We start from the raw sequence: 21,567 nt of genomic DNA on the forward strand, positions 1-21,567 counted from the left end.
GTAGATTGCTTTTATCATGTTTAGGTATGGGCCTTGAATTCCTGATCTTTCCAAGACTTTTATCATGAATGGGTGTTGGATCTTGTCAAATGCTTTTTCTGCATCTAATGAGATGATCATGTGGTTTTTGTCTTTGAGTTTGTTTATATACTGGATTAAGTTGATGGATTTCCATATATTGAACCATCCCGAATATTTTCTTCTAACATATAATTTCTGATCACTTAGCCATGTATTTATATTGTAAACTCAATACATTATTGTTTAAGGTATGAATAAATAAATGTTGAAATAAATAATGAAATAATGAAAAAAAAAGAGACAAATACAAATACAGAGCCAACTACTGTATTGCATCAACAACATTCAGTGTTTTAAAGCCGTAAAGGTATGTTTCTCAACCTGTGGGCCAGGGCTCCTTGAGATTGTATATCAAATATCCTACATATCAGATATTTATATTGCAATTCGTAAGTAGCAAAATTATAGTTATAAAGTAGCATGGAAATAATTTTATGGTTGGAGATCACCACAGCATGAAGAACTGTATTAAAGGGCTGCAGCATTTGTAAGGTTGAGAACCAAGTCCCTAGAAAATAGTATCTGTGGTATAAAATAACAGTCACTATAAATACACTTATATGCGATGTTTCTGTAAAGGCAGAGCTTGGATTAAGGACAATTTAATATGTGTGCACTGAGTTAAGTGTTACATCCTGAAAAAACACATATTTGTTACAAGATGATTTTTATAAGCCTTATACTGTTCAATGAAGCTCCTTTGGATTATTCTGTTTAAAGTTGCTATTTACCTCAATCCCATTCCTTCCATTTCTTGCATTCTTCTCTATTTCTGCACTTTATTTATTTATTTATTTATTTATTTATTTATTTATGGTTTAGTTTTTGAAACAATAGCTCTTGCTGCTCTGTCTAGCTTGGAACATGGTATGTTGACCGGACTGGCTTTAAACTCATAGAGTCCTGCCTGTCTCTGTCTTCATGCACTTGGATCACAGAAATGTACTACTGTGCCTGGTCTTTTTTATAATTATTTTGTCTTGTTATTGTTTAAACTTATTTTCCTTTTAAGACTAGATCTCACTGTGTAGCCCAGAATTCCACTATGAGAAATTCAAGTATAATTCAACCTTACCATGAAGTCATAATTATTTTAACGAAGCCTCCTGGATGCCCAAATATATTTCATTTCATTGAGAGTAGTCATCAATTTCTGATAAATTATGACATTATTTATTATGTCAACTCTCGTTTGGGTATTTCCCCATATAAACTAGAAAATAGGTTTACACACATGGTACCAGAATGGGTTCATGTTTCAACGTATTAGTAAATAAAAATGACAATTCCTGAAATATACTGACTCTAAAAGACTGTTTTTGTTTAAAGATTTATTGCTGTTTATTTGATTAAATGTTTTATTTGTTTCCATTGCTTATAGATTAAACTGAAATCTACAACTTACCTAACTCCTACAAAGCCTGTGTTTACTAACACTTTCTCCTTCATCTCATTTACTTCTTTCTGATCAATCCCTATTTTTCTATAAATATAAGTGGTTCATTTTAAGTGATAAATATGGCAAATCTCCTTATATATAAAGTCCTTCATCTATTCTGCACTCTGCCCCTCTATTTGGACCACCAGCATTAATGTGACTTATTGACTTGGGAGGGAGGGTTATTGGGATGAATCAGGAGCCTCACATGTTCTAGGCACCAGTAAATTATTTTCAGATCTTCAGTTTAATCTTTATGTAACTGATGAAAGATTATTATTATTCAAAAACCTCTTGCTTTCAGATTAGAAAAACAAAACACACACACAAAAATATATTATATACACTGTACATTTTATAACCATTTCACTGGGTTATTTTCTTCTACAGCTTAAGAAAGCCACTGTCCACACTTTGTCTCTCTGTGTGTGTCTGTCTGTCTGTCTCTGTCTGTCTGTCTGTCTCTCACACACACACACATATACATGCACACACATACACACACACCTCATGTTTTCTCCATTCTAGTTGAAAAACAAGTTGGTATTGCATGTGTGTTTACTTATTCTGATCTATTTTCCATTAGATGACCTCAGGAGGAAGAAAACATAATTCACTAGTGTCATTTCAACCATCCCAAAATATGTTTTCTCTATTTCCAGTCATAGTTGAAATGCATATAATAATAATAATAATAATAATAATAATAATAATAATAATCTACCATTAGCTTGACCCTTCATTTTTCATGACCTGGGCTTCTTACTGACCATAGAATGAATCACATATCACACTTACTCTTCCTTAAATTGAATGTGGCAGATGTTCCTAAAACATGTGATCTAGGGTGCCCAGATATGTAGTGTCCTGGTTGAAGCTGACAAGATGTTTGGGTATGTTTTTAAAATGACTTGCAAGGGTGCTTTTTTGAGAGAAAAGACTCATTGGAAATGATTTATAGTAGTTAATTACTGGTGTGCCCGTGTATTTGCATTTTACTATCATCTGAATCAATATGCAATTCTGCTTCACCCTAAATCCTCTGCACTTTCATTTTATATAAATTTATTACTCCTCACTCAGAGTAGTAAAGTTTAATTAAAGTCAGGGTCGTCATTTGATTTCTCTAATTATTTGACACATAACTTGTGAGCACTTATGATACTAACTACTAAACAGCAACCAGCTCCTCCATTTTCATCCCATTAATTTTGGAGACTACCAATAATAGAAAAGATATTGTGTTATATATTGAAAAATTAAGTGCTTATTTTCACTATCTTCAGTTGACACTTCAATGGGACACCTTTATATTTTTAATTTAGTTGTGTTTCTTGTTGCTATCATTTTGTTTGTTTGTATGGTTGGTTGGTTATGTTTGCCTTAAGGAACTTACAGCGGTACAACCAGTATATTCTTGCTATTCACTAAGCACAATAAGAGATGACATTGCTGAGTGGTATAGTTACTTCCCTACTCCTGCATTTGTAGTTCATCCCTTTCTATCTGCCACTGATTTAACTCAAATGGGAATGGCCAATGTTCTCATTCTCTTGTAGCCTCCAAAATAAGATCTCCAGGCAATAGTGGTACATGGCTTTAATTCCAGCACTTAGGAGGCAGAGGCAGGCTGATTTCTGAGTTTGACGCCTGATCTACAGAGTGAGTTCCAGGACAGCCAGAGCTATGCAGAGAAACGCTGCCTCAAAAAACAAAAACACAAAAACAACAACAAAAAAAAACCCTCAATAAACCTTTTCTTCACAAGTATCTTGTGTCAGATATCTTGTTATAGTGATAACCATATAGTGATTAATATAACAGAACACTTGATCTCAACCACAATGTCCAAGAGTACTGACTAATACAGTCCTAAATCATTATTAAACAAATATTCTAATATATTTTAAAGACATGGAGTGTGGAAAAAAGTAAAGAAGACAATGCCACTAAAACTGAGTGTCTTATTTGAAAATACAGCCTAGGAAGGATTTCTTTTCAAGCATGTGTGATTGCTGTCAAAATTAATTCAATCAATATTCTTGTATTGAGGGCTTACATTCCTTTGTGGTTCATTAGCCAGTTTAATCATCAGTACATTACTACATGAACTGACCAGAAAGGTACCAAAATATATGACAGTTTGTCTTTAGTGCATTAAGAGAGCGTCTGTTACTTGGATACAAATTAATTTCTCATGTAAAGCAAATAGAGAAATGAAACTAATCACCTTTTCCATGTTCTATTCCTGTCCCTATCAACACTCAAGATGAGGGGCTTATCTATGTCTAAAAGTTACACTGGAAGGCAATTGCCATATAGTATGCTAACCATAATGCAACAGGTTTTGATCCTTAGAAAAACTTCTTTCCTGACCAAATTCACAAAAAAGTGAAAACGGTCATTTTGATCAGTCTAGTTAAGATGTTTCTCCATGTCTATTGGGTGGAGGGTGCAGGTATTTATTGTCAAGACTAGAAATGCTTTTCTTAAATGAAACATACACTGATTCTGTGACTAGATTCCACTGGGCTCTTAGGATCACACTGCTGCCCAAGTGACTTGACTCCTCTACCTGAAAGAGAGGCTGATGAATACAGCCTTTTCAACTCAGAGCAATCATTGAGACCAATTCCAGCACTTCTCTCTCGCCGAAATGGTAATGCGAATTTAGAACTAGCCTCTTAAAAATTAGTATTTATGAGATTCCTTCCACATAAATAAAAAACAGAAAACAAAGGATTATGCTCTCTCCCTTATAAGGAAGATAGGTGACCAGCATCACCACAATCATGTGTGTTTAATAACTTTTTTGTTGCATCCTTTACTTCAGCTCCCAGGAAGCCACTCCTCCTGAAACTTGTTGATCACTCCAGTCTAAATAATAAATAAGGCACTCTCATGGATGTTTTTATTCATTTCTCCCTAAATAAAAGACACACAATTTCTTGTCATCTTAAGAACAACACCAGCTGTTGTTGAGTATTTTTAATCCCAATTTGGGGTTTCTACCCTGCCTTTGGCCATTTAGTTTCTGGATAAAAAAATAACACACAAACTTTATATTTATAATAAGCCTTAATAAGCACAAGAACTGGGTAGATATCTACCATCTAAGCTATTATGTCTATTTCCCAGCCAATAACAGCATTATATAATTTGTCATGCTTTGTCTGGGTTGCCCTTAACTCCAATTAGCCAGCCCACAAGGCCATTATTTTAATATTCTTACCCTGTGGAGTCTTCTCCTTTTTTCACCTTCTTCTCTCTCCTCATGCTCTCTTTAGATCCCAAGCTCCGGAACCCAAAACCCCACCTCTATCTCTTGTGCCCAGCTATTAGCTGTAGTCATCTTTATTCACCAATCAGGGTTAACTTGGAGAACAAGGTAACATTACTTCACTGAAGTACCTGCAAACTCTCAGGTCCCTGAGGGCAGCCAGGCCTTGGTTGCCAGTGTTTAGCATTACAATATAAGCAAAAGACCAAACCTCAACAATAGAAATTTGCCTATTCTCCATGGAGGTCGATGTTACAGATAACCCTAGCTTCTATATCTGCTATGACTCAGCCAGTGTCATAAATACCTCTATCTGAGCTCAAGTTTTAACTTTGTGCTTGTCCACCCATTCTGCCATCAGGTTCTTTATTGAAACATTCAGCAATAAGTCTCCATCTAAACATTTGTTTCCTTGAAAAATAACTTCATGGCAATATCTTAGCTGTACTCTTCTTAATTTGGATCTGGAAAAAAAATGAATTTAGTACTTTTTAGCAGGGTGTTCTTTTTTTGTTTGTTTCTTTTGTTTTTTAAAAATTTTTATTAGATATTCTCTTTATATTTCAAATGTTATCCCCTTTCCTAGTTTCCCCTCCAAAAATCCCCTATCCTCTTCCCCCTCCCCCTGCTCACCAACCCACCCACTCCCACTTCCCGGCCCTGGCATTCCCCTGTATTGGGGCATAGAACCTTCACAGGACCAAGAGCCTCTCCTCCCATTGATGACCAACTAGGCCATTCTCTACTACATATGCAGCTAGAGCTAAGAGGTTTTTTTTGTTTTTGTTTTTGTTTTTTTGATTGGTGGTTTAGTGTCAGGGAGCTCTGCAGGTCCTGGTTAGTTCATATTGTTGTTCCTCCTAAGGGCAGCAAACCCCTTCAGCTCTTTGGGTGCTTTCTCTAGCTCCTTCATTGGGGACTCTGTGTGCCATCTAATGGATGACTGTGAACATCTAATTCTGTATTAGTCAGGCACTGGCAGTGCCTCACAGGAGATAGTTATATCAGGCTACTGTTAGCAAGCTCTTGTTGGCATCTGCCACAATCCTGGGTTTGGTGATTCTTTATAGGATTTATTCCCAGGTGGGGCAGTCTCTGGATGGTCATTTCTTCCATCTCTGCTCTGAACTTTGTCTCTATAACTCCTTCCATGGGTATTTTGTTTCCCCTTTTAAGAAGGATCAAAGTATCCACACTTTGGTATTCCTAATTCTTAAGTTTCATGTGTTTTGCAAATTGTATCTTGGGTATTTAGCAGGGTGTTCATTATGATATGGATATGACATCACATTAAAATCACAGCACTGAAAATTACAAATGGCTTTCATTTAGCATTTGTTCAGGATCAGGGTCATGCTGATTATTTTTCACTTCTACTGTGTACAAGCTGTATTATTACTATGGTTTAGGCAAAGCCACAAAGACTTAAAATAAAAGTAACTTTCATAAGATCGACCACAATGAATTAGCTGGTAATAAAATGGGAACCATCATTTGCATACATTGTAATGATTTTAATACTGTAGAATATTTTTTCCTCAACCCTTATAGGTAACCTACCGTCAAATTCTGAAGGTGGTCAGATTAAGAAATAAGACACTGTAGTTAGAATGTGCCTTATGTGAAGAGGTACCAGGGGATGGGAGTTACTGATATGAGGACCATAGTCTCAGTCTTACATGGTCAGACTTTCTGTGGAAATGTTCATATGACTAGTAGAATATCTGAAAAGCATGTTCAGAGGGAACAAAAAGCTCTTACTACACCTACAGTCTCTGGTAATACTTTCCATTCTACAGACATTCTAGTTTTCAACATTAACAAGAATGGAATTTCCAAAGAATATGGATTCTTTTTATTTATTTAATATTGCTTTCTTAAAATATGGTTGAGGAAAAGAGTAAAAAAATAGAAAACATGAGAGAAATGATAAAGTAGAAAACAGAACAAAGTGGGAAACATGGGCATGTTTCAAAAGGTTAGAAAAAATATCAAAAATCACATTAATAATAACAAATTTAATGTCAATGACAAGACAAATACTTAAGATACATAACTAAGATATGTAAGCATCTATATTTTAATGCCTAAAGTTTGTTGATATTAATACTGTAAAGGTCATTTGTTACAAAGACAGTTTATTTTGTAAGGAGTTACTCTAAAAAAGTGAGGAAGTCTTGCAAAATTGTTTCTAGAAATTAATATTTTAAACAGAGAAGTTTGGATATACAGTTTGCCCATTATTGCAGAGGACCTGGGTTTGATTCCCAGAATTTCAGAAGAAGGAGTTTCATCACCTACCTTTGGCAATTGCAAACTTTCTATGCACACGATGCCTGTACATACATTTTCCAAAATGCTAACTAACTTTAAAATGTGCTTCACAAAAATACTTTAAAATATACTGGAGCCAGAACAAGGTTACATACTGAAACTTACCAAATACCCAGAGGAAGACATTCATCCCAAAGGCAACAGAGAAGTGCTGTTGGGGGTTGAGGAAAAAGAATCTGTTGTACACTGTGGTTGACCATCCATATTGATAACAGCATTACCAAAAACTGAAGAGAAGCTCTTTATATATACCTTTGCAAACATTGTTCACTCATACCCCTTTTTTCAGTGGAGAAATTTTACACCTATAAACAAACACATGCAAATCAAAAATTTACTGATAGTAAATCATAAAAAATCAATTTTAAGCAATTGTTTGGCTTTAGCTTAAATTTTTTTGGTATGCATAAAATTTTACCTCTTATTAAATAAAGACAGGAGAAAATTTGCATGCTAATGAGGTGGATGTACTTGTTCACTTTTACATGAAGAATTAAATATTGGTTAGTAACTGATACTATGAACTGTGTTTGCAACATTGTACTGAGATGATTGATAAGTTGATTTTACAACTGTCAGTAATGAGAATACTGTTTTATATAAATATATTTCATGAAATGACAAGTAATTAATGCCATTTTAGAAATTGTTGGAAATCCTGTCCTAATCCACAGCAAACTTCATGGTGGGTGGGTGTGTGTGTATATATGTGTGTGTGTGTGTGTGTGTGTGTTTATGTGTGTGTGCGCCTGCATGCATGTTTGTGTAACTCAAGTCAACTAATAAAATATCATGTTCTAAAACCAAATATCTAAGACAACAAGCACCTATGAAATGTATGAGGAAAAGAAGATGTAATTTCCAATGATCCCCTGTCTTTTTAATTATAGTAAGGTTGTAGAACCTGAACATTTGCACATATATGAGTTATATTTCAAATCAACTATTTTGTAACCAATGAAATATTCTCCATATATTTCAAAGCGTATTCATCATACATTTTTTAAAGATTGAAAACTATATAAAGATGCTAAATTAGATTTTGTGACTCTAAGAGTATGGATTATTTGAACAACTGATCTTTTCTTTGTCAAGAGTCAGACATTTGTCTTTTTTCCTGTTATAATGAGCCACATGTTGATCACTTAGTGCAAGCCTAGTCCCTTGTCCAAGTACAAAGGGCCTTGATGAACAGAGACAGTCTATGGTTTTAGAGCTTTATTGTAGAAAGGCAGGGGGGAAAGAGGAAAGGTAAAAAGAGAGAGAGAGAGAGATCGGACATGGCCATATAGAGAGAGGAAGAAAGGGAAAGAGAGAAAAGAGCTAGAGAATAAGAAAGGTGAAAGCTTAGAGAGAGGTAAAATCTTAGAGAATAAGAGAGAGAGAATATGAGGGATAGTAAGGAAAGTAAAAGCTTAAGAGAGTAAAAGGGAGAGAGCAAGGTGTGGCCAAGCAGCCCCTCTTATAGTAGGCTTGTTTTCTTGCTGTTGCTAGGTAACTTGGAGGAGTCTAGCCTGATGGTCAGAAGCTTGGGACATTGTATACATGACTGAAAGCCACAAGCTTCTCCTGTTGGGGTTGTGGGGGCGGTAACTTCGACAGGAGCCAGGGGTCCAGGAGACATGAGGGAATACCTTCTGTCCCATGTAGGTGAGAATTACCACCCATCAGGTTCTACTGGGGTTCAGACCTCAACTCGACTGGAGACCAGACTGCATAGCCCTCTTTCCTATAGACATAGTATTTCTGCTAACATATTGATAACTGATGATGTCTAGGGAAGAGACAGTCATTCAGTTATGTACCAAATGATGAGCTTTCCAGGTTCCAATAGGTAGTTCTAAAGCCATAGGCACAATAAGGGTTCTGGTTAAAAATCAGTCCATAAACAGAAATCAGTGTGGCAAAGGGGTAGTCAAGGAGGAAGGTGGACAACAAGAGTGTATGAAAGACAGAATAGAAAGTGGCTGTGGAAATAACCAGAATGCATCATATCCATGCACAAAAGTGTCCGACAATTATGACAAATAATCCTTCATTTAAAAAACAAAAACAAAAAAACAAAAGTACATTATTGTTCATAGCAAAGCCTTAATATATTTTACCAACACACTTAAAACACAGCAAATATATTGATTCCCTCTAGTGTTCAACATTCTACTAAGTCCTGAGAAAGGTAATGAAAAGCAGGAAACAAAATGAGTCAATACCCTTCTAAGTGTACTTGCCTTGACAAAGTATAAAAATGGCTTTAAATAAAACAATAAGATTGTGTCCATTTAGCAAATGCATTGCTGTGATGTGAATATGTTTCGTGCAAAGTTAATATATTTGAAATCCTAATTCCAAAAGTGATGGTTTTAGAAGGTAGTGCTTTGTCAGATGATGAGGGCATAAGAACAGGTCAGATTTGGCTTAGTATTCTAACAAAAGAAATTCAAAATTATATCTCACCATTTCCTGTGTATAAGGACACAGCAAAATGTGGTTTGTATGACTGAAAAAGTTGGGCCTTACCCCACAGCATATTTTTCATGGTCTTGACCTTAGAATTTCTCACTTCCAAACTTTTATAAATATATTTTTTTTTCTGCTTATAAGTAACCTTGTTTAAAGTAGTTTTCTACAGTGTCCCAGACAGAGACAGGTGTCACCTGGATATATTGCTCATTACCATATGAATTGCATATAATTATGTCTCAAACTAATGAAATGTATCCAACTTCTGAAAAATTTCGCAAAATTACTGATGGGTGATGAAAAATATTGAACAGATTTTTATCATCATAAGCCTTGAGAAGTCTGAGTTTATTCTTTGTATTCTATTTGTGAGAAATGCCTTATGTCAGAACCCACTTCTCTTTGAAAACTCAAATCTCATATCTGAGAATAAGCAAGTACATGTCCACACTGACTCTAATGAAAAGGCAAGTAGAATGCAGGCTTTAAGAAAATATACACACTTGTGATCATGGTGCTGGGGTTGCAAAGCTCCAATTGCCACGTAGGACTGTCAAACTATCCTGAGCTTTTGTCCCCACCGGCAAGAACACGCTCAGGACAACCGGAATCTTCTGCAGCAAAAGCTTTATTGCTTACTTCTTCGGGACCCAGAGGAGAAGAGAGAGAAAATGGCGAAGCCCCATCCCTTTTATGGAGGATTGTCCTCAGCCTCGGACGTGTCGCTCCCTGATTGGCTGCAGCCCATCGACCAGAGTTGTCGTCACGGGGAAGGCAGAGCACATGGAGTGGAAAACTACCCAGGCACATGCGCAGCTTGCTTGTTTACTACTTAGAACACGGGTGTAAGCGCCATCTTGTAATGGCAAATGTGAGGGCGGCTCCACACATCAAACCTACATTGAATATGCCCCTACCTCTCTAAGGTTGCTCACAGAGTATTCAGAATCTAACTGAAATGGAAGGCAGGATAAACTGTGCACAACAAATCTGATGCATAATAGTATTCAATTAGATGATCTTCCTTCCAGAAAAGTGTCATTTAAGAAGTTCCTTAAAGGTTCAGAGGCTTCTGTATTCAACTTTGGTGAGATATCTTGTCCACTGTCTCTGGAAGTTGTTTGGTTATAATTTCATGTTTCCTTTTTCATATTCTAAGACCATAGCATTACAATCAAGGTTGCACAGGAAAATAATGAATAAGGTGTTATTTTTGTTTTGCTTTTTGTTTTTAACCGAGGTCATTGAAATCAGACCATCTCATTAAGCTTGTATCTAAATTACAGTGGGAGATCAGCAGATGCTTTGAAGCAAAATCTAGATGGGCTGTTTTCCATTTATGCAAAACCTGCAAAGAATTGCTTTGAGAGATGATCAATAGTAATTCTTCTGTGGTGCTACATACAACTGTTTAAGAAGTAATTTCATAGAAAGAAGTCTTATGGTTTTTACACTTTGAATTAACTAATTGCCTATTTCAGTTTTTCTTTCTTTAGATTTTTTCATTTGTTGTTAGTTTTACTGCCATTATAGTATATTATTGTTTGTTTATTTGTTTGTTTTGAAGCTGGGCCTCAAGAAGTAGCCCTGGCTGGCCCAGAATCACAGAGATCTCAGTCTCCTGAGTGCTAGGTTAGTGCTAAGTTAGCGATTACTAATGGCTGGTTGACTGGGCTTTTTGACCAGGGTTCCATTAGTCTGGGTTTCCTTGCAACTTTCTTTGTAGCTGAGAATGGCCTTGACTCCCAATCTCCTTCTTTTCATCTAGTCCCATAAACTAAAATAATGGACAGGAATCACCATACCTTGGTTTAGCTCTTTTAATTAAAAAATTCAAGACACTGATTTGTCACCTTGCATATCAGGCCTCTGTGCTAGTCCTTAACACTAGGCCCTTATTCATAACGTGACTCATAATAAAAGATGGGCAGAAGTGGGAAATGAGGCACGTTTGGAAAAGGAAATCAGCTTTTGAGTGTCATGATTTGATAATAAAATGCTTAATTTGTGAGTAATGGAGTCTTTTTAAAAATGTTTCCTACTCATGACCATGATATTTTGAATGAGAGCCCCTAGCTCACCCCCAATAGGTTCATACGTTTCAATACTTGATCCCAGTTGATGGAGCTTTTTGAGAAGAGTTAGGACATGCTATCTCTCTTAAAGTGGCATGTCACTGGAGGTGATATTTGATGCTTTAAAACCCCATTCCATTCCCAGAGTGCTTCTTCTGCCTCCGACTCACAGAAAAGTATAAATTCTGAGTTACTGATCCAATACCAGGTCTGCCTGCTTATTACCATGCTTTCCACCACAAAGGTCTTAGACTCTAACTTGCTGGAGTAAGTCCCAAATAAACTCTCTCCTATAACTTGTGCTACTCATGGTATCTTTCTGAGGCAATAGAAAACAAAGAGAATGCCAAATATTTCTACATGATTAATAAAATAATCCATAATCATATGCTTACAAAATAATTCCAAAACACATAAAATCAATACACTATATTTTGCATAATAAAAAAATGAAAATATTTTCTATCTTTATCCACTTTCTCCCTCCTTTCTGTGTTAAGAAAGAAGTATATACCTGACTGTATAGATTTCCCAAGGACACACATGAGAACTAAGGAAAGGCAAAACACTAGTCTCTTGCCCTCAAAGCCCTGTTATCATTATCAGATGTATGGAATAACACAGCAGAGTTATATATGAGTGAGAATACAGCATGATGGTTTTGACACTCATATTTCTAGCAAGATTTCTCTGAGCCTTTTGCTGTCTAGCAGGAAAATATTACTTTGCATGTTTCTCCCTTACTTCTTGACTCCTAAGCATCAAACTTTCCTGATTCAACTACTAGACTTCATTGAAAGACCATGACAGATCTTCTGTTTGCTATGATGTGTCTACTATGCTTATATAGGTGAACGGTTTAGCTCCCCACAGAGAATATCTTCCTGAACATGGCACTGGAGACTCATCATAGTCAGTTCCACCACAGATCCCAGTGTTACAAATCAATGTTTGACATATGCCCTCCCACCTTATTTGTTGACATATTCTCCCACCAACAGATCTCAACGATTACTGCTTTGGTCTCCATTAGTCCCCTTAGAAATGTATGGTGTTTCCATGCCTCAATTCCTGATACCTTCCCATCCATTACCTCCTTTGATCTCTAAGATATTAGAAATCCAAGTAGTCCTGAATAATATTGATACATTATACCAAATTCTAGGTAAATTTTGCATAAGTGAGGAGGACATTTACTATTCTTAGTGACCATATGTCAAACTCTATTCAAGCCTTCTAGTTCCATTAACTATGGTCTCATTAATTCTTCTTCTTCTTCTTCTTCTTCTTCTTCTTCTTCTTCTTCTTCTTCTTCTTCTTCTTCTTCTTCTTCTTCTTCTTCTTCTTCTTCTTCTTCTTCTTCTTCTTCTTCTTCTTTTTCTTCTTCTTCTCCTTCTTCTCCTTCTCCTCCTCCTCCTTCTTCTTCTTCTCCTCCTCCTCCTAATTATTGTTGTTGTCACTGCTGCTACTGTTGTTCTTCTACTCCTCCTTCTCCTTGTCCTCTTCTTCATCTCCTTCTCTCCTCTCTGCTCCTCCTCCTCCTCCTTCTTACTTTTTCTTGATTCATCATCCTCAAATGAGTTTGCTTTCTTGCCTGCCTGCCTGCTTGCTTGCTCGCTTTCCCTTCCAATATCTTCTATGCTTCCACTTCTGCCATTCTCTCTTTCCCTGCTTCTCCATTTTCAGCCCTCTCTATTTAAATTTCTCTCTAACTCTCTTTCAGTCCCATGTTTATGTTTTCCCTACTTCATCTTATCTTAAATTCTTTTTGTCCAATTTATTCTGACTCCAACTGCAGCATTCTTATGGATTTATTTGTTCAAGGCTCTAACGACTTTCATATTATTTGTAGACTTTTGCATTCTAGGACGATCAACATCATGTGATGGAATTAGATTGCTCTACTCTCAATCATTTTGCATCTAGGACAGTTGGCACAATATTTTGTTTGATTTTTGACTTTCTTATTGACCATTCATTCCTGTGCTCCTAGAGGTTCTTTTTTCATAACCCTAATCCCCTAATTTTGAAAGGTCACAGGTGACAGTCCTTTTTGCTCTTGACTTCATTTATCTACCCTTCTTTGTAGGTATAATCTGGTTTCATTTCCTCTCAGAAATTCACTGAGTCAGAATTTCAATATCTACTCAGGTTTTATTTTAGTGTAGTTTAAATGTGTGTGTGTGTGTGTGTGTGTGTGTGTGTGTGTGTGTGTGTGTGTGTGTGTTTGAAGGCCTATGGCTGATTTTTGGAGCTTACATTGATCATCTAATATCTAAGTATTTCAGGTAGGTTTTCTCAATTGATCCCAGCATTCACCAATATACCTAGTCTTACCAAGCCATCATGCTCCAGGTATACCATATCCACCTTCCAGTGTTTCTTGGGTTTTATACTCCAAATTAATCATGCCCATTTAACTCCTAGTCCCAGTACTTGTTTCAGTATCTACATGGAAATATACCATCATATGGAAATTACATATTCCATCAGGTAATTTAACTCCATTTTATTTCTAGTAGATATTGTACATTTCAAATGTTCCAAACTAAAGTCTTGATCTGTTAACTTGAAAATGTTAACTGTCTATTGCCTTCCTCATCTCAAGGTAAGGAGGCAACATAATCTTTCCAGTTGTATGGACACCAATCTCTGTGAATTATTGTCTATGTATCACTTATTCACAGTTTAAAAGCTTCTTAGTGTTACTAACATACATGATACTTTATTTGATAGCACATAATCTATAACATCTATAAAATTGTTAACATTTTCCAGAAGGTAGAGTCTATGTCGAAGTATCTCTCTGTCATGTTCTCATGGCCACTGGACATAGATTTTATCCTAGACCAGCACAAAGTCGCATCAATGTAAACTTAAATAAAAACAAGAAAAAAATTAAATAATGAGCTAACAAGTCAATCTTTTAAACATTTACATGCTCTCAAAAAAGGGTAAATTATTTCATCTTGTGAGTATTTTGTTCCCCCTTCTAAGAAACACTGAAGTGTCCACACTTTGGTCTTCCTTCTTCTTGGGCTTCATAGAGTCTATGAATTGAATCTTTGTTATCCCAAACTTTTGGGCTAATATCCATCCTCATAGCAGCAGGGGGAGGAGGGATAGGGGTTTTCCTGAAGGGAAGACCTGGAAAGCAGAAAACATTTGAAATGTAAAAGGAAAAAAATCTAATAGAAATGTTAAACTACTCTTTGTAGTAAGTTAAGACAAATGGGATTTAAGTCGCATATTCTTTAGCCATAGAAAATATCTAACCTTACAATAAATGCAAGCAGTGTGGTTATTCATTCCTGCAGTTAACATATGTCTACTCTATAGCTAACAACAGTTTCTTTCCACTATTTAATCTCTACATCACAATTTCACTTGCAGATTACTATTACCTATTGAAGAAAAAAAAAATCTTATGCCTTTTCAAATCATCTATTAGATTTCTCTTTTCCCTCTTATTCTCTTATTCTTGCTCCCTTGATCCCCCTCTCACTGCCTTCCCTTACCCCCTCTCTCCACGTGGCCATGTTTCTGTCTCTCTGTCTCTCTGTCTCTGTCTCTGTCTCTCTCTCCCTCTCTCTCTACCTTTATACAATAAACACCTTAAAAATAAAAAAACCCAAAAAATCTGTTTTCCACTTAACCACACAATGTATCAGTTTCTGAATCCCCTTAAGAAACAAAGACTATTAGGGAATTGTATTCTATTAGCAGCAATTGTGTAGCACCAGTAGTGACCATATTTGTTTTCCTGTAGTTAAAATGAAATGCTGAGAATAATTTTTTTTTAATTTTTAGATAACCACTGAAACTTCATTTTAGAAGCTTTGGAATACAACAAATAGCTCTCTGAAAAGTAGAGAAAGATTCCTTTAAAATTTTCATCCAGGATTGATTGAGAATTTTGTTGTTGTGGGTTTGTATATACATACACATTATACACATATACACATATACACATATACACATATACACATATACACATATACACATATACATCATATACTCTTTGACAAAGAATCTCACTGAACACAGTGGAAGAAAACTGTAATCATGGCAAAGATATTACTCATGTTCATATACTTCTTAAGTATGTACGATATTGTAGTTTAACACTATTCCTGGAGAGAGAAAAAATGTCTATGTATCCAAACTTGAGATCATAGTGCTGATCTGTTCCAAGTTGGTGAAGAAGCAAGTGTATTGCAGTTACTGAAACAGGCATGGCTGGCCCAAAATACATGCTTGCTCCATCATAGATGACAACTCTGTTGGAATCTGCAGAGCTTTTTGGCTGAGTGCTGACTGGTTCTAGCTCAGTTTTGAAGTTAAATCTTGCTTTTCTTGTACAAGAAATTCACAGTAATCACTGGATACAAGTAAGAACTAGCATTTAATTCCCATAACCCACAGAAGGACGTTTTGTTTTAGCCGTATGCAAATTGGCCGTATGCAAATTGGCATGTCTTAAAATTTGTAGTTATATACAAATATATATTTCACACTTTATGGTACGTAAATATATCATCTTTGCTGAATATTGCCAAAATACTAAGGCAAAATCAAGCAGCTGAGTGAGAAAATAACTTTTAATATTTTCATAGACACCTCTGCAACCTATTGGCAGGAAAAACTAACCTGGTTTTTGTCATGATGAATTTGCACAACTGGGTCTTTTGCATGACTAAAGGTTGATTCCAAAGTATTTAAGTGCATTTTGCTACTTGTGTGGTTTCTTCCTTGGCCTAAGCATTTACTTACTCTCTTCTTGTGTTTTGTCTCCAAAAGGCATCTAACTTTCACTATCTCTACAGCTATTGTGTAATAATCACTCAGCTCAAGGACAGTATCTATCGTTTACCATGAACTGTTCCTCATGCCCATCTTCCACCCTGTGATATAGTACTTCTTTAATGTAAGATATTTAGAAATATATGCATTTTTCATTGAATATTGTCTGAAGATTTACCTAAACCATTACGATAGGTTGTTTATGCAATGGGTTGCACCTCCTCTCTGCTCTGTCTTTCAGAATCTTTTGATACCAATCTTGGAGTAGGTGCTAATCATCAGGATTCAGTACATGAGAGAGATGAGAGTGCATCTTCCAGATTTCTAAAACCCTCTCTATCCTAGAGGTGGTAGACATTTACAGAATTAAGGTTTTTTGGGGTTTTTTTTGTTTTGTTTTTTTGTGTTTTTTTTGCTTTGTTTTGTTTTGTTTTGTGTTTTGTTTTGTTTTGTTTTGTTTCCCTCTAGAGGCAGGAGAGACTGCACATGATCTCAGAACAGATAACTTATGTCCATTTTAGAGGCCAATATTTGTGGAGTTGTGTGCTTGGAGGTGTGTGTGGAAGGGTGCTTGTGCTCAAGCAAGGGATACTTATGGAATGAAGGAACCCAAAACAAAGAAACATGTAACTTTCAGGGACTCTCTATGACTTGTGAATTGTTTACACCAAGAACCTTAAAGGATGCAGCTTCCCTTCAGAAAGCAGTATTTCTTCCACAGAAAATGTTCACACAACATCTATAAATACTTCATTTGTTTAAAGAGCTGTTCCAGAAAGCTGTGTGTGTGTGTGTGTATGAATGTGTGTGTGTGTTATAATATAAATATTAAAATTGCTTACTTAAAGTTTTCTTCATGACAACTTTTTCACAAATGTATTGCTCGTTGGTACAAATTAAAGAGGTCAGATACACCGAATGAATTAGAAGGGACTTTAAAAACATATTCCCTTTGAGCAATACTGGCTCTGGCATGTACACCAGATTTCTCTCAGACAGTGTCACAGTGGTTTATGATTTGAATCACTAATGAAGAGCCTCAAGACTTACTTCTCCTCTTAGGTGAAAACTAAATTTCCTTCATCCATCATTAAAGAGATTTTAAATAATATGCTTCATTGAATTAGTGTGGCTCTTATCATCCAAGCTTGTTCAGTTGGATATCTTAGCTGGAATGGGTTCTTAAAATTAGGTTTAGTGATAATAAGAAAAGATATGGTCATTTTCTTGCTCCCTCCCTTCTAAAATATGGATATCTACCAAATAAATTAGTTCTAAGAGACAAACTTTGGGGAAGGAAATAATTAAATTGCAATTGGCTCTATATTGAAATGGAAACTTAAGGGTTCGTTGGAAAGTCAGTTACACAGTATAGACACAGCTGTGAAACACTAAGGCAGACTCATGAAGGAACATTTAGCTGAAGCAGACACAGATGTTCTGCTAAAACAAGCACATGAAAGGATACGTGCTGAAGGGTTCATTGCTAACAACAGACATGTATTGGTCCAGTCCATCCTACATTACATAATTGACCTCCGTTTGTTGAGACTCCATAGAAAGAAATGCACAAAAATCTTCTGGTGATGTGTTGTACTTTATTGCTACTTCCAAGTACTCAGGCTGATTGGATGGACATGCTGAGGCAAGACCTGTGCTGAGGCAAGGCAGTTGGAGGACACATGATATTTGGGGGACATAAATAGGATGGAGTAACAGGGACAGAGCTTGGCTTGCTGGTACAGCTACCTATGAAATATTTATAGGTGTTGTGTCTTCACTGATCTTTACTTCCCTGAGAGAGGCATAACCAAGAATTTCTCCTAGTGTCTCTTTGGGTCCCTCCTGCTGACTGGAGCTGAGGCTGAAGCCTGGCTGTCTCTGCTAAATCATGTCACCACTGTTGCTAACCCGACTCTACGGAACAGGACTGCTAGTGAATCCTTGAAGTGTATGCAAGTAGATTGAGCTGCTGCTGCATGCTAGCCTGTGAACTGAACTGCGAATTTCCAGAAAACAGAGATGGGAGTTGCTCCAAAGAACCTTTCTACTAAACAGGTCCACTTCCCCATAGCCTTTCTTTTCCACTACCTCTAGTGGGTTGTGGGCTACAAAGGAGGTTAAATTGTTTAAGAACCATCATTAAAATAAGGATTGAAAAATTAAAAGTATAGTACATACAACCATGGAAGCAATAGTTGCTGCAGCTAAGTCCATCTTCTTGACCTCATGTCTTAGTTTTGCTGACATGGGGTATATTTGTTTCTTTTTTCTTTTGGAGTGTATGATATTTGATGACCTTCCTGTTGCTTGTCCTCAGAAAACTTTTACAATGAAACTCTCTGTTATATCTGTAATCAGTACTAGACAAGTATAAAGTATACAAAAGAGAAAATTGTTTTTCCATCAATTCAAACTAGTATTCAAAGAGAAAAATATATGTGCAATATCAAAATTATTTGATGACCAAATTATCTAAAGAGCAAAATCCTCTGTGTGTAGTGAATATGTGTGTGTTTGTTTATTTGCCTTTCTTTCTGTATATATGTGTTTGTGTTTGTATGTGTCTGTGCATGTGTGTGTGCATGTGTGTGTGGGAGCCATGTCTTACTTTGACAACTGGGTTCAAAATTTTGAAGAAGGAAGAATTTTCAAGATATACATATCTGCTAATAATTACTTATTAAGCATAAAGTACCAGCAATAAATAATCACATGACACACTTTGCTCTGGAAAACAACTAAAAATGTTATTTGATATTGGTTTAACTATTCTCCCTCTGTGTTTCTCTTCCATGTATGTGTGTATGTGGAGGGGGGTGTGTACAAGAGTGTATGTTGATTGGGATGAAATGCATTGTTAAAGTAAGCTCTTTAACAATGAACTGCATATTCATCACCCTTATAATTTTTAATCTCTTTCAGTGTTATAATTTTTATTCAATCATACTAAGTACACATGCTGCTTGAACTGTGTCAAATAAACCTAGTGACATTGATATGTTCTGTCTTTCTCCTCTCATCTAAGGGAAATGCTTCTAGAATGTTATCAAAAAAGACACAATAATACTGTTTTCAGATCTGTTTATAATTATATGCCATTCTTGATTGAATTTGATAATATTCGTATAAAAATTCTCAAAACCTCTATTTTAAAATCTCTGTAAAGGGTCAAAATATATCCCAGCAGGGAATGATAATTGTTGCCAAAACTTACAACTAGTCGTCTTTCTCAGGAATCAGCATGGTAGAAGGAGAGGTGATTCCTGCAATTTGTACTTTGACCTCTTCATAGCCCACAAACACCAGGGTGCACACACACACACACACACACACACACACACATGAACATGCACATACACATGAACATGCACACAAACATGAACATGCACACTCATGTAAACATGCATACAAACACACAAACCACATACAAATAAATACAATTATAAAAGAATAATATATGAGATATGTTAATTTTCTTAGAATAAATTAATTATCTCCGAATTTAGTATTACATTTGTCTGTAACTTTGATAAATGAAAAAAAGTGAGAAATATACTTGGTGACTTATTTTTAATATTTAATAAAATACCTTGTTTATATTCTTCTGGTTCTAAAATTATAAATGAGCTTATTAAATATACTATTCCTTGATGTGATTGGTTATAACACAAGGGATTATTCATATTTGGCTCAAAAATAATACAATTATGTTAACAACATAAATAATATAAATTAAACCCATTTCTGTGCTCCAGGGTTAAATAAATAAAGATCCAGTGTTACCACCAAGAAAGGACAATGCCAGAGGAAAGTAGAGAGCCTTACAGGGTGGAGGATAGACATAAAAAATCATTCATGGTAAAAGATACTGTCCCTGAGCTGAGTGAATATTTCATAATAGCTATAGAGACAGTGAGAGTTGGATGCCTATTTGGATAGAAAACACAGAAGAGTGTAAATAAATGCCTAGGCCAAGGAAGAAACCACACAAGTAGCAAGAAAGCACAATAAAATGATCATATGTAGTTCATCATCTGTCAGAGATATATTTACTTCCTTGAATGTTTGTCCAGTGATCTTTTATCATCATTCATATTTGATATGTACAAATAATTTGCCTGTAAATTGAAATTTCCATCTGACACACATGCTGCAAAATATAGCTTTTCCATAAAGAAATGTTTCATTTTGCCACATCAAATTCATCATTTTCTACAGAAAGGTATTTATTAAAAAATAATCTTCCTTTCCACCAGGTAATAAATGTAAACCATTCCCACTTTATTTTGGGAATATTATCATTTTTTATAAAGAATTGGAAAAAATCTTGAATATATTGTTAATGATTGGATATCCTGCCTCTACAAAAGATATGCAGAAGTTCTATTTCTCCTATGGCAGAATTCAAACTTGATTGATTACATCCTATTAAGACAATATTTGTTACTATTAGGTTATAGTGGATTATACATTAGAGATGGTTCCTGAGTCTATAAGGAATATTCTATGTGTGAACCAATGCCCCACGTAGAGAAACAGGCATGAAGTATGAATATCAGCTAAGATCAGGAATTTCAAGTGAGGCCTTGACAAACCAGCATCCTCTTTGCAATGTCCTTACTTCATAAAGCCACATTGCCACCTGCTTAGTGGGAGTGTCAGGAAAGAGTCATTACCCATCTTGCCTTTTGCTAACTTTTGTAACAGCTATCAAGTCCTTCAATGGTATCCCATGAAGATTTCTTATCTATTAATTGGCTTCATCAGCCAGATATTTTATACCTACCATAAAAATTTAAAGCAGGAAGGATATTTTAGCTTAGTGGCTCAATCCATGGTTGCTAACTCTTTTTGTAAATCTATGTTTATAATGAGATAGTATGTCAGAGAAGAAGTGAAGACAGAGCTGATATGCTCAACTTCTAATAGCAAGGAACCAGAGAGACAAGAAAGGGGCAGAACAAAATGTCCATCAAGGCATACACCAAAGAGTTCATTTCCTCCAACTATACCACAACTTATCTTAATGCCATTATATTAGAAATCTAGCAAAATTCTAATCCTTTAAGGGTTCCAGAATTCTGATTATACAA

The sequence above is a fragment of the Mus caroli genome, chromosome 2, assembly GCF_900094665.2.
Source record: "Mus caroli chromosome 2, CAROLI_EIJ_v1.1, whole genome shotgun sequence".
Classification (NCBI taxonomy): domain Eukaryota; kingdom Metazoa; phylum Chordata; class Mammalia; order Rodentia; family Muridae; genus Mus; species Mus caroli.